The sequence below is a fragment of the Oncorhynchus tshawytscha genome, linkage group LG13 (assembly GCF_018296145.1).
Source record: "Oncorhynchus tshawytscha isolate Ot180627B linkage group LG13, Otsh_v2.0, whole genome shotgun sequence".
In the NCBI taxonomy this organism is placed as follows: Eukaryota; Metazoa; Chordata; class Actinopteri; order Salmoniformes; family Salmonidae; genus Oncorhynchus; species Oncorhynchus tshawytscha.
In genome coordinates this window covers 27,114,298-27,134,442 of record NC_056441.1, presented here as the reverse complement: position 1 = coordinate 27,134,442, position 20,145 = coordinate 27,114,298, and the positions used below count along the sequence as shown (strand labels likewise).

At 45.8% G+C, this 20,145-nt stretch overlaps 1 long non-coding RNA gene across 2 annotated transcripts in view; it reads left to right on the top strand.

The window, feature by feature from the left end:
- Positions 1-19,667, top strand: part of LOC112264624 — a 94,202-nt gene extending 74,535 nt beyond the window's left edge. For both annotated transcript variants that reach the window (XR_002955661.2, XR_006078593.1), the window contains exons 2-3: positions 16,681-16,857; positions 17,054-19,667. This is a non-coding gene — a long non-coding RNA (uncharacterized LOC112264624). The remainder of the gene's footprint in view (positions 1-16,680; positions 16,858-17,053) is intronic.
- Positions 19,668-20,145: the final 478 nt, after the last annotated feature.

Below are 20,145 nucleotides of genomic sequence, written 5' to 3'. Positions count from 1 at the left end.
CCCACCGGCCGAATTTGGCCACCCGAGTAAAAAAAAAACGTGTAAACTTTTTAATTTTTTTTATTGTTTGACATAAGACTGTAAAAACACCAGAAAATTAGCTCCAAGTGATCTGAAATCTGTTCCAAAGTATTCCTACGCATAATGGAGAGAGATACAGTACCAGTCAAATGTTTGGGCACACCTACTCATTCAAGGGTTTTACTGTATTTGTACTATTGTAACGGTTCTCTTCTTCCTCTTCCTCTGAAGAAGAGGTGTAAGCAGGGATCAGACCAAGACGCAGCGTAGTTATAATTCATGGTACTTTTAATAACGAAACTATACATGAAATAGACTACAAAACAAGAAACATGAAAACCCGAAACAGTCCCGTGTGGTACAAACACTGACACAGGAGACAACCACCCACAAAACCCAACACAAAACAGGCTACCTAAATATGGTTCCCAATCAGAGACAATGACTAACACCTGCCTCTGATTGAGAACCATATCAGGCCAAACATAGAAATAGACAAACCAGACACACAACATAGAATGCCCACCCAGCTCACGTCCTGACCAACACTAAAACAAGGAAAACACACAAGAACGATGGTCAGAACGTGACAACTATTTTCCACATTGTAGAATAATAGTGAAGACATCAAAACTATAAAATAACACATATGGAATCATGTAGTAACCAAAAAAGTGTTAAACAAATTCATCAAAGTTCCCACCCTTTGTCCACAGCTTTGCACTCTTGGCATTCTCTCAACCAGCTTCACCTGGAATGCTTTTCCAACAGTCTTAAAGGAGTTCCCACATGCTGAGCACTTGTTGGCTGCTTTTCCTTCACTCTGCGGTCCAACTCATCCCAAACCATCTCAATTGGGTTGAGGTCAGGTGATTGTGGAGGCAAGGTCATCTGATGCAGCACTCCATCACTCTCCTTCTTGGTCAAATAGCCCTTACACAGCCTGGAGGTGTGTAGGGTCATTGTCCTGTTGAAAAACAAATGATAGTCTCACTAAGCACAAACCAGGGATATCGCTGCCGAATGCGGTGGTTAACACGACTCAGGATAAGACCCAGATGCAGACACAGGAGGCAGACAGTTAAAATCAGGATTCAAAGGGCTGTGAGACATAGGTTTAATCCTAGACACATGAAAAGTGGAATGTATACGGAGGTTGCGGGGCAACAGAAGATGAACAGCAGAGGGGGAAAGGGCCGATATAGCAGGGGGAAAGTTTAGGGAATTCCACCCGGAGGGGCAGAATTCTGCCCGAGACGATTGCGGGGAGCAGGGGTCCGGTAGCGAAGAGCAGACCGGGCTCTCTTCCAGGTACGGTGACAGCAGCAAAGAAACATCTTGGCTGAGGGTATGCTGACCTCTTGCTCAAGGAAGAGCATGGGCTGATATCCCATGGAACACTCAAAGGGCAAGAGACCAGTGGCCACGCAGGGAAGGATGTTGCAGGTGTATTCCACCCACACGAGTTGCTGGCTTCAGGTGGTGGGGTTGTTGGAGACAAGGCAACAAAGAGCCGTCTCCAGGTCCTGGTTGGCCCACTCCAACTAGCCATTAGACTGGGGGTGAAAATCGGAGGACAGGCTGGCCGACGACCCAATGATGGTCCAAAATACCTTCCAGAACCGGGATGAGGACTGCGATCAGAGACCACCGGAAGTCCATGGATCTGGAAGACGTGCTGCAACATAAGCTGGGCCAATTCCTTGGCTGAGGGTAACTTGGGAAGGGGAATGAAATGGACTGCTTTGGAAAAACCTATCCACCACCGTAAGGATAGTGTTGTTGCCATCTGATGGAGGGAGACCGGTGATGAAGTCCAGGGATATATAGGACCAGGGGTTGTGAGGAACAGGGAGTGGTTGAAGGAGGCCAGACGGAGCTTGCCGTGGAGTCTTATTCTGAGCACACACAGTGCAGGTGGCTACAGATACCTCGGATTCTCTCGGTAATGTAGATGCCGGGGACTTCCGGGATTCCTCGGCGGCGAAGTGGGATCCTTGGACGAGAGAGTATGACTGGGAACAGACCTCCTCTCCCTCCTACGTTCCTGTAGCCACTAAAACGATCCATATGGTCAAGGCGATGAGAGAGTCGAGATCCATGGGCAGCTCCCGAGCTCGTCTGTAACCTCCTCCGATAATCCATGAAGGAACGTGTCAAACAGGGATTCCGGGTTCCAGGCACTCTCGACGGCCAATGTGTGGAAATCGGCCACATAGTCTGCCAAACTACGGGAGTCTTGACATAATAGGAGTAGCTTCTAAGCAGCCTCTCTCACGGACAATGGAGAGATGTTCCTCCATGAACAGACTGAAGCACACACTGGATTGTTCCTCTCACACCGCCGTAGCCCAGGAGAGAGCCCTCCCAGACATCAGCGTTATACGGTACGCTATCTTCAAGCGGTCCGCAGGAAAAGAAGGGGACTGCAGCTCAAAGATAAGGGAGCTCCTGGAAGAGAAACGCCCGACAGGTACCTGAATCTCCAGTATAGCGCTCCGGAGGAGGTAAGCGGGGTACTTGGGAAGCCGGGATGGGCTGGGGAGACGCGCTGCTGACAGTGGGGTTACTGAGAGGCTGGGAGGTTACTGTTGTGGCTGACTGCCTAGTAGACGATCCATGGTATTGCTCCCTCAATGTATTGCGTTCTGCCAAGGTCTGGAATCCTTCCATAAGATTTTGAAGTCACTCCTTGTGTCTTCCAATGGTGGCTCCACTGAAGGAGACGGCGTTGCGGCGCTGGTCCGAGTCTGCTGGGTCAGTCATGGCCAGTTCGTACTAACAAGACTCAGGATAAGACCCAGATGGAGACAGTTAGAAACTGAGATGTTTATTACAAAACAGGGGGCAGGAAAATGGCAGGTCAAGGGCAGGCAGATGTCAATAATCCAAGGCAGCGTCAATCATGGACAGAACGGCAGGCAGGCTCAGGGTCAGGGCAGGCAGAATGGTCAGAACCTGGAAGTCTAGAAAACAGAAACTAGAGATACGGGAAAACACGCTGGTAAGACTTAGCAAGACAAGACAAACTGGCAACAGAAAACGCAGTTATAAGTACACGGGATAATGGGGAAAATGCGAGACACCTGGTGGGGAGGGGAGACCAGCACAAAACAGGTGAAACAGATCAGGGTGTGACAGTGTTGCCATGCTGGTTAAGTGTGCCTTGAATTCTGAATAAATCTCTGACAGTGTCACCAGCAAAGCACCCCCACACCATCACACCTCCTCCTCCATAATTAATGGCGGGAACCACACATGCGGAGACCATCCGTTCACCTACTCTGCATCTCACAAAGACACAACGTTTGAACCAAAAATATCACATTTGGACTCATCAGACCAAAGGACAGATTTCCACCAGTCGAATGTCCATTGCACGTGTTACTTGGCCCAAGCAAGTCTCTTCTTATTATTGGTGTACTTTAGTAGTGGTTTCTTTGCAGAATTCGACCTTGAAGGCCCGATTCACGAAGTCTCCTCTGAACAGTTGATGTTGAGATGTATCTTTTACTTAATTTATTTGGACTGCATTAGAGGCTGGTAACTCTAATGAACTTATCCTCTGCAGCAGAGTTAACTCTGGGTCTTCCTTTCCTGTGGCGGTCCTCATGAGAGCCAGTTTCATCATAGCACTTGATGGTTTTTGTGACTACACTTGAAGAAACTGTCAAAGTTCTTGAAATTTTCCTCATTGACTGACATTCATGTCTTAAAGTAATGATGGAGTGTAATTTTCTCTTTGCTTATTTGAGCTGTTCTTGCCATAATATGGACTTGGTATTTTACTAAATAGGGCTATCTTCTGTATACCACCCCCACTACCTTAAAAATGAAATAAATTCCACAAATGAACTTTTAACAAGGCACACCTGTTAATTGATATGCATTCCAGGTGACTACCTCGTGAAGTTGGTTGAGAGAAGGCCAAGAGTGTGCAACGCTGTCATCAAGGCAAAGGGTGGCTACTTTGAAAAGTCTCAAATAGAAAATATATTTTGATTTGTTTAACTTCTTGACGCTACCCATCCCGTTAGCGGGATCATTTTAGCATAGCGCCACAAATCACAAGTGCAATATTGCAAAACACAGTTTAGCCTTTTGTTAATCCACCTGTCATCTCAGATTTTGAAATTATGCTTTACAGCGAAAGCAATCCAAGCGTTTGTGTAAGTTTATCGATAGCATAACATAACATTATGTACACTAAGCATTAAGTAGCTAGGTCACGAAAATCAGAAAAGCAATCAAATTAATCGTTTACTTTTGATCTTTGGATGTTTTCACTCACGAGACTCCCAGTTACACAACAAATGTTCCTTTTGTTGCATAAAGATTATTTTTATACCCAAAACACCTCCGTTTGTTTGTCACGTTATGTTCAGAAATCCACAGGAAAGAGAGTTCACGACAACACAGACATATATTCCATATAATATCCATAATGTCCACAGAAACATGTCAAATGTTTTTTATAATCAATCCTCAGGTTGTTTTTAAAATACATATTCGATAATATATCAACCGGGTGTGTAGGTTTTTCAAAAACACCGGGAGAAACAATGGCCGCTTTACTCTGTAGCGCAAAACTCACTCTGAGAGCCCCCACCTATCCACTTATGCAATGTGATCTTTCACGCTCATTTTTCAAAAATAAAAGCCTGAAACTATGTCTAAAGACTGTTGACACATTAGGGAAGACATAGAAAAGGAATCTGGTTGATATCCCTTTAAATGGAGGATAGGCATGCATAGGAACAGAGGTTTCAAAATAAGAGGCACTTCCTGATAGGATTTTCCTCAGGTTTTCGCCTGCCATATAAGTTCTGTTATACTCACAGACAATATTTTTACAGTTTTGGAAACTTTAGAGTGTTTTCTATCCTAATCTGACAATTATATGCATATTCCAGTTTCTGGGGCTGAGAAATAGGCCGTTTCAAATGGGTACTTTTTTTAGCCAAAAACAAAAATACTGCCCCCTACACGCAAAAGGTTAACACTTTGTTGGTTACTACATGATTCCATATGTTATTTCATAGTTTTGATGTCTTCACTATTATTCTACAATGTAAAAAATAGTACAAATAAAGAAAAACCCTTGAATGAGTAGGTGTGTCCAAACATTTGACTGGTACTGTATGTGATTGTATACAAATGTAAGCAAGGTTTGAAATGATTATGTTTTAATCAAATATATCTGTTTGGGCTTCTTGCGGTCAATTTGCAGTATTCAAATTATTTGTAATTATGCGCTGTGCCTTGGTGGTAATAAAGAGTTTAAGAGACAAGAAAAAGGACTAAAGCACGAAACAATGAGAAAGTAAAAGGGTGAGTACTGAATGACTAATAAAAAAAGTGATAGAAGAGGACTGATAGAAAAAGGTAAGAAACTGAAAATTGTATTTTACTGAGGTGAGATGCTGAAAATACCTCCTGTCTCCACACCTCTACGTGGAGGTGAGGTTTCCCCCCTCATCTCATTTACACGTTGCTCTGGTGTTGGGTGTAGAGCTAGGTCTCTGCTCGGATCGTGACCTTACCAGCACTACTCTCTCTCTCTCTATCGCTCTCTTTCTTTCATTCTCTCTCTATCTCTCCCTCTCTCTTCATTCTCTCTCTCTTTCTCACACACTCTAAGTGTTGGATTGAAACAGACTGACCAGGCCCTGTAGAACTTGTATGCATGGGACACTGTCTGGCTGGCTGGCTGACTGACTGGCTGTCTGACTATATGCATGAGACTGTCCGACTGACTGTATGCATAGGACACACTCTGGCTGACTGACTAGCAGCTGCCCAGGCCACATCTCTATATCTCTGTCCATGGTGCTGGAAAGACACTCTGCTGGAAAGAGCACTGACCTCCCATATACAAGGCCCTTGCATTTGCATTTAAAACGGTACACGGACTCTCATCCAGAGCCTTTTACATTCAGTCACTAAGGTCCCATATTGAATAGGTAATCTTTCAGTCTCTATCTCGGACCAGAAATGCATGAAACCCAAAGCTCTGCCATTACCGTTCATTTTAGGTTCTATTTTGTGACTCAATGACTTGTGACTGAGAGTGTCTCAATGAAGGGTGTTGAAGCTCAGGAGATCTGATGATAGATCCTGAATGATTTTTCTCCAGGATATTAACCAGGTAAATAAAGAAAGCACGTGAATGACAGGGTCATTAAAGCAAGTAGAAAGTGTCTACAAGGAACCATTTTATCTGTGTGGTAATTTAACAGCTGTTGGATAGCGATCATGTTTCAAAATAAATATTTTGAACGTGATTATAGAGGGAAATGCAGTTAGTTAAAGTCCCTGTGAGTATTTTTCACAATTTATGATTTATTCCTTTAATTCTAGTGTTAGTGTATCCTGGTCTTTGAAGACATTCCCTGTCAGAAGCCTATTCAACTCTCTATGCTTTAATAGCAGTGTTGTAAACAACCCTGCGATCGAGGGCTTTTATATTACCTGGCATTAGTATTGTGTCTAATACACAGTACACACCACAGAGGTTGTCTGATGAAACAAGCCTATGTATTCTATAGGTCACCATTTCAATACAGAATGATCCTTCCCAACCAAGACCTAGTGGGGTCATTATCCTAAGCCTCCACTGCAGATGTTGTGCATTAGTCAGGTTTGGTTCAAAAGTGACCTATGGTTAGAATAGGTTAGGAGAAAAAAAAACTATATTCCTGATGTATACAGTAACATAAGATATTCCTTTTCAACTGTCATTGATTGCCCTAGATTTTGGTCTGACACACATCTGAAGCAGCCATCTCTGGCTAAGACAAACATCTCTGCAGAACAGACCTATTTCCTGTCTGTCTGCCAGCCAGCTCTGGATAACATAAACATCGCTGGAGAGCAGTAGATCTGTCTGTCTGTCTGTCTGTCTGTCTTTGCCCTCCTGTCTATCTGTCTGTCTGTCTGTCTGTCTGTCTGTCTGTCTGTCTGTCTGTCTGTCTTTGCCCTCCTGTCTCTGTCTGTCTGTCTGTCTTTGCCCTCTGTCTGTCTGTCTGTCTGTCTGTCTGTCTGTCTGTCTGTCTGTCTGTCTGTCTGCCTTTGCCCTCCTGTCTCTGTCTGTCTGTCTGTCTGTCTGTCTGTCTGTCTGTCTGTCTGTCTGTCTGTCTGTCTGTCTGTCTGTCTGTCTTTGCCCTCCTCTCTCTGTCTGTCTGTCTTTGCCCTCCTCTCTGTCTGTCTGTCTGTCTGTCTTTGCCCTCCTCTCTGTCTGTCTGTCTGTCTGTCTTTGCCCTCCTCTCTGTCTGTCTGTCTGTCTGTCTGTCATTGCCCTCTGTCTGTCTGTCTGTCTGTCTGTCTGTCTGTCTGTCTGTCTGTCTGTCTGTCTGTCTGTCTGTCTGTCTGTCTGTCTGTCTGTCTGTCTGTCTTTGCTCTCCTCTGTCTGTCTGTCTGTCTTTGCTCTACTCTCTGTCTGTCTGTCTGTCTTTGCTCTCTTGTCTGTCTGTCTGTCTTTGCCCTCTTGTCTGTCTGTCTGTCTGTCTGTCTTTGCCCTCTTCTCTGTCTGTCTGTCTGTCTGTCTGTCTGTCTGTCTGTCTGTCTGTCTGTCTGTCTGTCTTTGTCTGTCTTTGCCCTCCTCTCCTGTCTGTCTTTGCCCCTCTGTCTGTCTGTCTGTCTGTCTGTCTGTCTGTCTGTCTGTCTGTCTGTCTGTCTGTCTGTCTGTCTGTCTGTCTTTGCCCTCCTCTTCTGTCTGTCTGTCTTTGCCCTCCTCTTCTGTCTGTCTGTCTGTCTTTGCCCTCCTCTTCTGTCTGTCTGTCTGTCTTTGCCCTCCTCTCCTGTCTGTCTGTCTTTGCCCTCCTCTCCTGTCTGTCTGTCTTTGCCCTCCTCTCCTGTCTGTCTGTCTTTGCCCTCCTCTCCTGTCTGTCTGTCTTTGCCCTCCTCTCCTGTCTGTCTGTCTTTGCCCTCCTCTCCTGTCTGTCTGTCTGTCTGTCTTTGCCCTCCTCTCCTGTCTGTCTGTCTGTCTTTGCCCTCCTCTTCTGTCTGTCTGTCTCTGCCCTCCTCTCCTGTCTGTCTGTCTCTGTCTTTGCCCTCCTCTCTGTCTGTCTGTCATTGCCCTCCTCTCTGTCTGTCTGTCTGTCTGTCTGTCTGTCTGTCTTTGCCCTCCTCTCCTGTCTGTCTGTCTGTCTTTGCCCTCCTCTTCTGTCTGTCTGTCTCTGCCCTCCTCTCCTGTCTGTCTGTCTCTGTCTTTGCCCTCCTCTCTGTCTGTCTGTCTGTCATTGCCCTCCTCTCTGTCTGTCTGTCTGTCTGTCTGTCTGTCTGTCTGTCTTTGCTCTCCTCTATGTCTGTCTGTCTGTCTTTGCTCTACTCTCTGTCTGTCTGTCTGTCTTTGCTCTCTTGTCTGTCTGTCTGTCTGTCTTTTGTCTGTCTGTCTGTCTTTTCTCTGTCTGTCTGTCTGTCTGTCTGTCTGTCTGTCTGTCTGTCTGTCTGTCTGTCTGTCTGTCTGTCTGTCTGTCTGTCTGTCTGTCTTTGCCCTCCTCTCCTGTCTGTCTTTGCCCTCTTGTCTGTCTGTCTGTCTGTCTTTGCCCTCTTCTCTGTCTGTCTGTCTGTCTGTCTGTCTGTCTGTCTGTCTGTCTGTCTGTCTGTCTGTCTGTCTTTGCCCTTCTCTGTCTGTCTGTCTGTCTGTCTGTCTGTCTGTCTGTCTGTCTGTCTGTCTGTCTGTCTGTCTGTCTGTCTGTCTGTCTGTCTGTCTGTCTGTCTTTGCCCTCCTCTCCTGTCTGTCTGTCTGTCTGTCTTTGCCCTCCTCTTCTGTCTTCTGTCTTTGTCTGTCTGTCTGTCTGTCTGTCTTTGCCCTCCTCTCTCTGTCTGTCTGTCTGTCTGTCTTTGCCCTCCTCTTCTGTCTGTCTGTCTGTCTTTGCCCCTCCTCCTCTTCTGTCTGTCTGTCTGTCTTTGCCCTCCTCTTCTGTCTGTCTGTCTGTCTTTGCCCTCCTCTTCTGTCTGTCTGTCTTTGCCCTCCTCTCCTGTCTGTCTGTCTTTGCCCTCCTCTCCTGTCTGTCTGTCTGTCTTTGCCCTCCTCTCCTGTCTGTCTGTCTGTCTGTCTGCCTTTCCTCTCCTGTCTGTCTGTCTGTCTGTCTGCCTTTGTCCTGTCTGTCTGTCTGTCTGTCTGTCTGTCTGTCTGTCTGTCTGTCTGTCTGTCTGTCTGTCTGTCTGTCTGTCTGTCTTTGCCCTCCTCTCCTGTCTGTCTGTCTGTCTTTGCCCTCCTCTTCTGTCTGTCTGTCTGTCTTTGCCCTCCTCTTCTGTCTGTCTGTCTGTCTGTCTGTCTGTCTTTGCCCTCCTCTTCTGTCTGTCTGTCTGTCTTTGCCCTCCTCTCCTGTCTGTCTGTCTGTCTTTGCCCTCCTCTTCCGTCTGTCTGTCTCTGCCCTCCTCTCCTGTCTGTCTGTCTCTGTCTTTGCCCTCATGTATGTATGTATGTATGTATGTATGTATGTATGTATGTATGTATGTATGTATGTATGTATGTATGTATGTATGTATGTATGTATGTATGTATGTATGTATGTATGTATGTAATGTGTTCAGCAGGCAGACCGAGACAGGCCTCTCCTGAAATCAACACAGCCATGAAGGCAGCTGTAGACATGTCAATGCTAATTGCAGCTTGTCCTCCCTCCTTCTGGAGGCTCGAAGGGCCACACAAAGAGCAGCTGTAACATGCGGAGGCCTAAGAGGGGAAGAGGAAGAAATTGTCCTGCCTCCCTGGACACCTACACACACTCTTAACATGCTGGAGACAGAGGACAGAGCTTAACACACACACACACCATATAGACACACATTCACATCGACCCCCTACTGTCTCTCTGTAGTGGGTGCCAATTGAAAAGCCTGGGAATGTGATGTGTTGTAGTACCCTACTGAAGTGCCTGGGGTGAGTTATCTAGTATCCTATTGAATGTAAAGCAATTTCAGTTGGAGAAAAACTCCATATGGAACTAATTATTGTTATTTTTGTTATGAAATAGGCCGGGGTTGTTACGCCCTGACATTAGAGCTTTTTATGTCTCTATTTTGGTTTGGTCATGGTGTGATTTGGGTGGGCATTCTATGTTCCTTTTTCTATGTTTTTGTATTTCTATGTTTTGGCCGGGTATGGTTCTCAATCAGGGACAGCTGTCTATCGTTGTCTCTGATTGGGAACCATACTTAGGTAGCTTTTTCCCACAGGGTTTTTGTAGGTAGTTATTTTCTGTTTTGTGTTTCTACACCTGACAGGACTGTTTCGGTTTTCGTTCATTCTCTTTGTTATTTAGTGTTCAGTTGAAATAAGAGTATGAACACTTACCACGCTGCGCTTTGGTCCACACCTTCTTTAACAGACGATCGTTACAGAACTACCCACCACAAACGGACCAAGCAGCGTGGTAACGAGGAGCAGGGGGTTCAGGACTCCTGGACTTGGGAGGAGATATTGGATGGGACCCTGGAGACAGGCTGGGGAATATCGACGCCCGAAGGAAGAACTAGAGGCAGCTAAAGCTGAGAGGCGGCGATATGAGGCAAGGCAGCGCAGCAGGCACGAGAGGCAGCCTGAATCCGCCAATCTCCCCGTGTGCCACCCCCCCAAAAAAAAATATTTTGGCGGAGTCAGGCGATAGACCTGAGCTTACCGGAAGCAGCGTGGTACTGGTCAGGCACCGTGTTATGCGGTGAAGCGCACTGTGTCTCCAGTGCACGCTCATAGCGCGGAGCGCTATATGCCAGCCCCCCGCAAATGCCATGCGAGAGTGGGCATGCAGCCAGGGCGGATTGTGCCAGCTCAGTGCGTTTGGTCTCCGGTGCGCCGTTTCGGCCCAGGGTATCCTGGGCCGGCTCTGCGTACTGTGTCTCCGGGGCGCTGGGAGGGTTCAGTGTCGCACTATGCCTGCGCTCCGCCCGTGCCGGGCGAAAGTGGGCATTGAGCCTAATGGAGAGGTGCGAGTGTTAAGCACCAAATCTACAGTGCTCCCCCACAGCCCGGTTCGACCTATGCCTGCACTCTGGAGGTGCCGGGCTAAAGTGGGCATTCAGCCTGGAGGAGTGGTGCCTAGGCTGCGCACCAGAGCTCCAGTGCTCCCCCACAGCCCGGTTCATCCGGTGCCTCCTCCACGCACCAGGCCTCCTGTAGGTCTCCCCACGCACCAGGCTGTCTCTGCGTCTCCTCCCTCCAGTGTTGCCCTCCAGTCAAGAGCTTCCAGCGACGCCCTCCAGTCCAGACCCTCCAGAGGCTCCCTTCGGTCCGGAGCGTCCAGAGGCGCCCTTCGGTCCGGAGCTTCCAGCGGCGCCCTCCAGTCCGGGGCGCTCTACGAGGGTCCCCAGTCCGGGGTCAGCGGCGAGGGTCCCCGCTCTAGAGGCGCCACCTAAGTGGGCCAAGCCAGGGGTGGTGGAGCGGGGCCAAGCCAGAGGTGGAGCGGGGTCTACGTCCCTCACCGCACCTTTGGGGGTGGTACTGTCACGCCCTGACCTTAGAGCTTTTTATGTCTCTATTTTGGTTTGGTCAGGGTGTGATTTGGGTGGGCATTCTATGTTCCTTTTTCTATTTCTTTGTTTTAGCCGGGTATGGTTCTCAATCAGGGACAGCTGTCTATCGTTGTCTCTGATCGGGAACCATACTTAGGTAGCTTTTTCCCACAGGGTTTTTGTGGGTAGTTATTTTCTGTTTAGTGTTTCTGCAGCTGACAGGACTGTTCCGGTTTCCGTTCATTCTCTTTGTGATTTTTGTTATTTAGTGTTCAGCTGAAATAAGAGTATGAACACTTACCACGCTGTGTTACAGGGGTTGAGTACAAGAGGGAGAGATTCAACATGAGATAATGGCCGTCATTGTAAATAAGAACAAATTCTTAACTGACTAGCCTAGTTAAATCAAGGTTAAATAAAATTGTGTAGGGAGACAAAGACAGGATGAGTGGGAGTGATCTACAAGTGGAGGAGCAGGGAGAGAGAAAGATAGAAGGCAAGCAGTGTGAAGTGAGAGCGATAACAACTGTTGACAAAGGGTCGTCTTGTGCATGCACACATCTCTTTACCCACGTCAGAACAATCATAACTGCTGTGTCGTTATGTTGACATGGTATGAGGACTTACCAATCCTCCCACCCTATGGCAGTGTTTACCTGACACCAGTCAACATGTGACCGGTGATATGGAAGAGAGGTGTGTGTGTGTGTGTGTGTGTGTGTGTGTGTGTGTGTGTTTGTGTGTGGCCCCTCAATATGGTTGTTGAGACAGAGATTGGGATTCTACTAAAGGCAGTGGGTTATTTCAAGAGAACTGAATACTGACAGAGACATAGAGGGAGAGATAGAAGAGGGAATGGGTCGTTTGGACTCATGTTTGCTTACCAGAGGTGCTTTTTCATCCGTTGCCATAGAAACAGCAGCTCGATGTGTGCATTTGTGTGTGCATATATTTGTAGGAAATGTGTGTAGAAATGAATGTGCACATTGTGCTGGTTTTTTTCGTGTGTGTGTCAGGGTTGGGCTCAATTCAGAATTTAATTGAGAATGCCTCATAAATTAAATTCTTGAATTTTAATTTAACTTTGTAGTAGTAAACAGGATACAACATTTGGATGAAAGGAAATTGAATTCAGTGATATTCAATGAAATTAAAATGCCGCTATTCTATATTAGGTGTAGTCTACAGCCGTGGCCAAAAGTTTTGAGAATGACACAAATATTAATATCCACAAAGTTTGCTGCTTCAGTGTCTTTAGATATTTTTGTCAGATGCTACTATGGAATACTGAATTATAATTACAAGCATTTCATAAGTGTCAACGGCGTTTATTGACAATTACATGAAGTTGATGCAAAGAGTCAATATTTGCTGTGTTGACCCTTCTTTTTCAAGTCCTCTGCAATCCGCCTTGGCATGCTGTCAATTAACTTCTGGGCCACATCCTGACTGATGGCAGCCCATTCTTTCATAATCAGTGCTTGGAGTTTGTCAGAATTTGGGGGTTTTTGTTTGTCCACCCGCCTCTTGAGGATTGACCACAAGTTCTCAATGGGATTAAGGTCTGGAGAGTTTCCTGGCCATGGACCGAAAATATCGATGTTATGTTCCCCGAGCCACTTAGTTATCACTTTTGCCTTATGACAAGGTGCTCCATCATGCTGGAAAAGGCATTGTTCGTCACCAAACTGTTCCTGGATGGTTGGGAGAAGTTGCGCTCGGAGGATGTGTTGGTACCATTCTTTATTCATGCCTGTGTTCTTTGGCAAAATTGTGAGTGAGCCCACTCCCTTGGCTGAGAAGCAACCCCACACATGAATGGTCTCAGGATGCTTTACTGTTGGCATGACACAGGACTGATGGTAGCGCTCACCTTGTCTTCTCCGGACAAGCTTTTTTCCAGATGCCCCAAACAATCGGAAAGGGGATTCATCAGAAAAAAAGACTTTACCCCAGTCCTCAGCAGTCCAATCCCTGTACCTTTTGCAGAATATCAGTCTGTCCCTGATGTTTTTCCTGGAGATAAGTGGCTTCTTTGCTGCCCTTCTTGGCACCAGGCCATCCTCCAAAAGTCTTCGCCTCACTGTGTGTGCAGGTGCACTCACACCTGCCTGCTGACATTCCTAAGCAAGCTCTGTACTGGTGGTGCCCCGATCCCGCAGCTGAATCAACTTTAGTAGATGGCCCTGGCGCTTGCTGGACTTTCTTCTGCGCCCTGAAGCCTTCTTCACAACAATTGAACCGCTCTCCTTGAAGTTCTTGATGATCCTAGAAATGGTTGATTTAGGAGCAATCTTACTGGCAACAATATCCTTCCCTGTGAAGCTTTTTTTGTGCAAATCAATGATGACGGCATGTGTTTCCTTGCAGGTAACCATGGTTGACAGAGGAAGAACAATGATTCCAAGCACCACCCTCCTTTTGAAGCTTCCAGTCTGTTATTTGAACTCAGTCAGCATGACAGAGTGACCTCCAGCTTGGACCTCGTCAACATTTACACCTGTGTTAACAAGAGAATCACTTACATGATGTCAGCTGGTCCATTTGTGGCAGGGCTGAAATGCAGTGGAAATGTTTTTGGGGGATTCAGTTCATTTGCATGGCAGAGGGACTTTGCAATTAATTGCAATTCATCTGATCACTCTTCATAACATTCTGGAGTATATGCAAATTGCCATCATACAAACTGAGACAGCAGACTTTGTGAAAATTAATATTTGTGTCATTCTCAAAACTTTTGGCCACAACTGTATACAAATATATATATATACACCCTGTGGCCAGTTTATTAGGTACACCCGTCTAGTACCGGGTCAGACCCCCCCTTTGCCTCCAGAACAGCCTGAATTATTTGGGAATGTAAAGGTTGCTAAATTGGTATCAAAGGACTTAACATTCCCCACACCGTTACACCACCGCCACCAGCCTGTACCATTGACACCAGGCAGGATGGGGCCATGGGCTCATGCTGCTTACGCCAAATCCTGACTCTGCCATCAGCATGACGTAACAGGAACCGGGATTCGTCAGACCAGGGGATGTTTTTCTTCTCCTTATTATCCAGTGTTGGTGATGGTGTGCCCTCTGGAGCTGATTCTTCTTGTTTTTAGCTGATAGGAGTGGAACACGGTGTGGTCGTCTGCTGCCATAGCCCATCCGTGACAAGGACCGACGCGTTCCGAGATGCCGTTCTGCAACCCACTGTTGTACTGCACCGTTATTTGCATGTTTGTGGCCCACCTGTTAGCTTGCACGATTTTTTGCCATTCTCCTTTGACCTCTCATCAAGGAGTTGTTTTCATCCACAGGACTGCCGCCGACTGGAAGTTTTTGTTTCTCACACCATTCTCAATCAACCCTAGATACTGGAACTGGCGCACCTGGCACCGACGATCATACCATACCATACCATACCATGCCATACCATATCATACCATGCCATACCATATACCATGCCATACCATATCATACCATGCCATATCATACCATGCCATATCATACCATGCCATATCATACCATGCCATATCATACCATGCCATACCATATCATACCATCATATACCATATCATATCATATACCATGCCATACCATATCATACCATGCCATACCATATCATACCATATCATACCATGCCATATCATACCATATCATACCATGCCATATCATACCATATACCATATCATACCATATCATACCATATCATACCATGCCATATCATACCATACCATATCATATACCATACCATATCATACCATACCATACCATATCATACCATGCCATACCATATCATACCATACCATACCATGCTCAAAGTCGCTTAGATCACTTGTTTGGCCCATTCTAACGTTCAGTCAAACATTAACTGAATGACTCGATGCCTGCTTTATACAGCGTGAAATGGATCGCTAAAAAGAGTGACCCATTTTCGTGAACGGGGTGGTGTACCTAATAAATCTTGTACATCAAACATCAAACAGGTTGTTGTATACACGAACATACAATAGTGTTGAATCAGTTGATTTTCAGGTCAAACTGTTCAAATAAATGATCAAGGAAAACAAAACCTGTATGCGAATATTCTACGTTATTATATTTCATGAATCACTTACATTTTGTTCAATATGGGGAAAATACTACATTTCCCATTAGTTTAATCTTGAAGTTGACGCTGAGGCCTTCAAAAAGAAGCCAAACGAATTAAATGGTTGGTGGAAATATAATGAGTTATTCTAAGGTTAAAAGAGTGTGTGTGTGTGTGTGTGTGTGTGTGTGTGTGTGCGCGCGCGCGCGCGCGCGTGAGTCAGGAAGCAAATTCAGTGTTTTTAAGAAATAAAATACAATGAACATGAAACACAAACAAGGCACCAACATGAAAACAGAGTCAATAACACCTGAGGTTAGAACCAAGGGGAGTGACGGATGTAGGGAAGATAATCAAGGAGGTGATGGAGTCCAGGTGAGTGTCATGAGTCAAAGCTGCGCGAGACGATGGTGACAGGTGTGTGGGATATTCAGCATCCTGTTGAACTAGAGGCCGGAGAGGGAGTATATGTGACAGAGTGTAATTTATTTGAATTGCACTGAAGTAAATAATTATTCTGGCCACTCATATTCAAATTCTGCATCCTGCGGGGTGTGGCCAATTTAATTTGAATTTCAACTCATGAGTTGAATGGGAGTCAATTCCAAAATTCTGAATTGAACCCAACCCAGGTGTGTCTTGTGTGCTATAAGAGTGTGAGACATGGGATGTAATTCTGCCTGTCACTTGTGTAGTCCAGAGCATGCAAAACAGAACTACAGCAGTCACCATGACAAAAGACAGACAGACAGACACACAGGCAGCCAGTATGTACAGAGAGAAAGCTATTCTTGTGTCCAGCCATGCTCCAGATGAAACTAGCAAACGGATCAGGGCCATCTGAACTGCATGATGTCTGATGAAAACAGCCCTATGCTTTCTGAGGTGGAACATTACAAAGTAAATTAAGCCTATGAGCCTATGAGATTTTATCTGTTTTTAGTTGACACAAATAGAAATAAACAAGTGAGAAATCTGTTGTAACGATAGTACAAGGACTCCCTCCAGTGGACAAAAACGGCACTAGAAAATAGTTGATCCTGACCATGTGATCTGAGCAGTAGAACTTTTGGGTGTGAATATATAATTGATTTACTGTCTCTCTCTTCCCCCTCTCCCAGGCAGCAGTTGCAGGGTCTCTGATCCTGAGGAGATGACGGAAGTGGTAGAGCCCAAGCTGGACTTTGCATCCTCGGGTCGCTCGGGGAGAAGGAACGCCCTACCTGACATCCTGGGGTCACCGGCTGGGGTCAACCCCACTGACCTTCCACTCAAACTGGCCGAGCTCAACCTCACAGGTGGGTTAGCTCAGCCTGACAGCCTGACTCAAATCCATGAAGCTCCACCACACAACCACTGTCTCGTGGCCAGGTTCCAGGCTGTCTTCGCAAAGAGCCTTTTAACCTCACGGGTCTTTCCTGGTCAAATAAAGATGAAATGAGGTGAAAAATGATAACTAACTGCAGTCTTATGTGTCTATCTCTCTGTGTCTAGATGTTCAGGGAGAAGCCCAGTCTCCCACGGCGGAGGAGGCCCCACCCCCCCCAGAGAGCTCTGAGGGGAATGAGGGATCATAAGGCTGCCTGGTGGGGGTCAAACTAGCCCCAATGTTTACCTCTTGTGAGGCTGATGAGATAACTGTAGGAGAGGAATGGATGGGTAGGACGATACAGAAGGAACCATGAAGGAGTGGTGGGCCCGTTTGAACAGCAGCTGAGCTGCAGACAGTGATAAGCAGAGAAAGGGTGGGAGAGAAGGTTAGAAGGATGGACAGAGAACCGTCTCTATCACACAATCTGAAAAGACTTAAGAAGAGCGTTGGTGTGTGTGGGTGTGTGTGTGCGGGTGGACAGATCACCTCTACTCCTACACACAGTGCCATGAGAAACAAAGGACATACGCTGATTATATACTGCTGTGCAAAACGGAGAACTCTCAATTGAAAAAAATGTCAAATGTCCTGCTGACGTCTATAACAGGTCGGAAGATGGGCGGATCCTAGTGGCCTCTAGGGGTTCTGAGCTTTCTGATTGTTTTGGAACATATAAGGGGATAATGTATTATAATGTACTAGAAATGTTTGAAGAACGAGGGGCGAGTGGGTTAACTGTATAACAAGGGGCAGCTGGCTTCCTCTTTCACACAGACATTTGATGTAAGTATGAATTCCGATCTGAGACTTTAATGCTGATGGGAGCGTGGTGTGTACAGCAGATATGGGTTTATAAACGTTGTTAGTGGTTTTGATGACAACCAATGGGGCTATCATGCTAATGGGTTGAGATGAAGACAATGACTGATGTGTTTGTGACCTGAAGTGTTGATGTGTTTGTTTGCAAAGGTTAGCTAGAAGCTGATGCTAATGTTATGAGTAGGTTGGACAATCCAATCCCTGTCTTTTAAACATTCCTGACATCCACCTAAAATGGTTTCTCACTGCCAACCATGTACTGTTAAAACACTCCTCTGCTGTTGGTGTATTTTTATCCCGGATTCATCCCAGCTCAGACTTTTCTGTTTCCATCTACGTGGGCCGGCACCCGTGTCTCACTGGACCATGGCTCCAGTGGACCTGCACTCACTTGGAGCCGGAGCCAGGCCGCTGGTACTTCTCAGATGGCATTTACATAACAATGGCTCACTGTGAACGTTAACACCTTCTCACAAAGCTGCTGTTTGGATTGTGCAGCGGTTGTTGAATTCTGCTCTTCACAAGTCCTCAGTGTCAGCGCAATAGCTATGGAAGCACACTGGCTAGAATAACATAAGGGTGTATACACTCTTGTAACATTGGTGTCATGGTTGGAAAAAAACAGCATGTGACAACTGCTGTTGTGTTAATCTATTCAGCTCAAGGCTGTCTTTCGTTAAAAAGCGTTCTGTTTTCCCAGACTCCTCTGAAATGTGCCTGGTAGCAGTTGACATGGAAACCTGTTTTGTTGTGTTCTATAGCTCTGTGTGAAGTGTTGTTCAACAGTATTTGGGCCATTGACACATACATGTAAACACCTTTTTTTGTTTCTGTGTACAGCACAGAGAAATGTCACATTTATAACCAGAACACTACTAAATGTTACCGATTGTATACGCTCAAAGACGAATACCACCCACGCCCACAGCAAGGCCTTGGAGATGGAACGCCTGTGCACATGTTTCCCAGTGTGGTCGGCATATGCCTGTGGTCTGGGCATGGGAGCAAGCACCAAGCAACACCGCCACCAAAGTGTTGCATCACGTCTAGAGATGGCAGCATCCTTTCTGCCTCCTTCTGCTCCACTCAGCCACGGACGGACTGGGACCATAAATCAGCCCCGGCATTTGTAACACACAGGCCCTTTTTTTCCCTGGAGGCCCCTATTGTTAGCCAAATAATGGTCATTCTGTGTAAAAAAAATATAAAAAATGTAGACAAGCCCACTTGGCTAAAGATGGACCATCTGGCATTTTCCCGAACTGCCCTATGGCCAGTCCGTGCCTGCACTACGCTGCCGGCCTGAGAGGACTTCTATCTCTTACTCATCAAAACAATAGAGCTAGAAATGCATGATCGCAACTGACTGATGATACAGTTTGAATATGAACACTGAGGACCAGATGCACGGTGAACAGAAGGACCGACATATACAGTACTTAGTAATGCCAATATATATATATATATATACTGTTTAACACAGTACATAATACCAGTTATTACACTGCTGTTGTATATATTGTGCTATTACACATGGCAGAGTTTATTTACTATATGTACATATTCGTATAGTGAATAAACATTCACTATACAACACAAGAGACTGAACATTCTGTATTATCAATCGTCTTTCTATGAAATGTTTGGGCTGTGGGTATCTATGTGTGGTTTTGTCTCAAACGCAAGCAGCTGAGGCTCTAATTCGTAATGTACTGCACTGATTACTGGAATCGTTCGTGTGATAACTCAAGGTAAATGTTTATTCTATGGGGAGGGAAAATCTGAGGTGTGTCTCGTAGTGTCATCTGTTCTCAGTGGTGGTATGTGCAGTACATTTTCGTTAGCATAATTCCACATGTCGATTCTGTCAGGTGGGTAGGCAACATGCCATAATAAATCCACAAAGCTTTCCCTAGATTATTGGTGATGGGTGTTTTTTTTCGACGCCAGCGATGGTTCTACAACTTCAGTCCTGCTGCAAACCCAGGAGTAACATTCTGTTGAGCATATTGGAAGGTTTATCGGATCACCTAGATACCTAGTTGGAAAATGTCATTATTTTAGTAAAACACCCACTGGACCTAACTGGTTCCAAAGACATTACAAGCAGCTTGTCAGTGATGCTGTGTGGTTGTGTAATATAATATAGTACTGTATGTCCACCAGGGGGAACCATTTCCTCACTAACCATCCAAACTTCAGCATGTCGGCTTGATGTGAGAGTCTCTTTGTTATGTCTGGGGCACAAAGAGACATTGTCTGGAATAATAGGCGTAACCAGATCGAACACAAATATTTTCTGTCTTAACTCATTGACTGTCAAAGACCTAGAGCATGTTAGACTACTACTGCACATGCATGGTTCGCCCCCAATCCATCAAATATCCTTTTCATC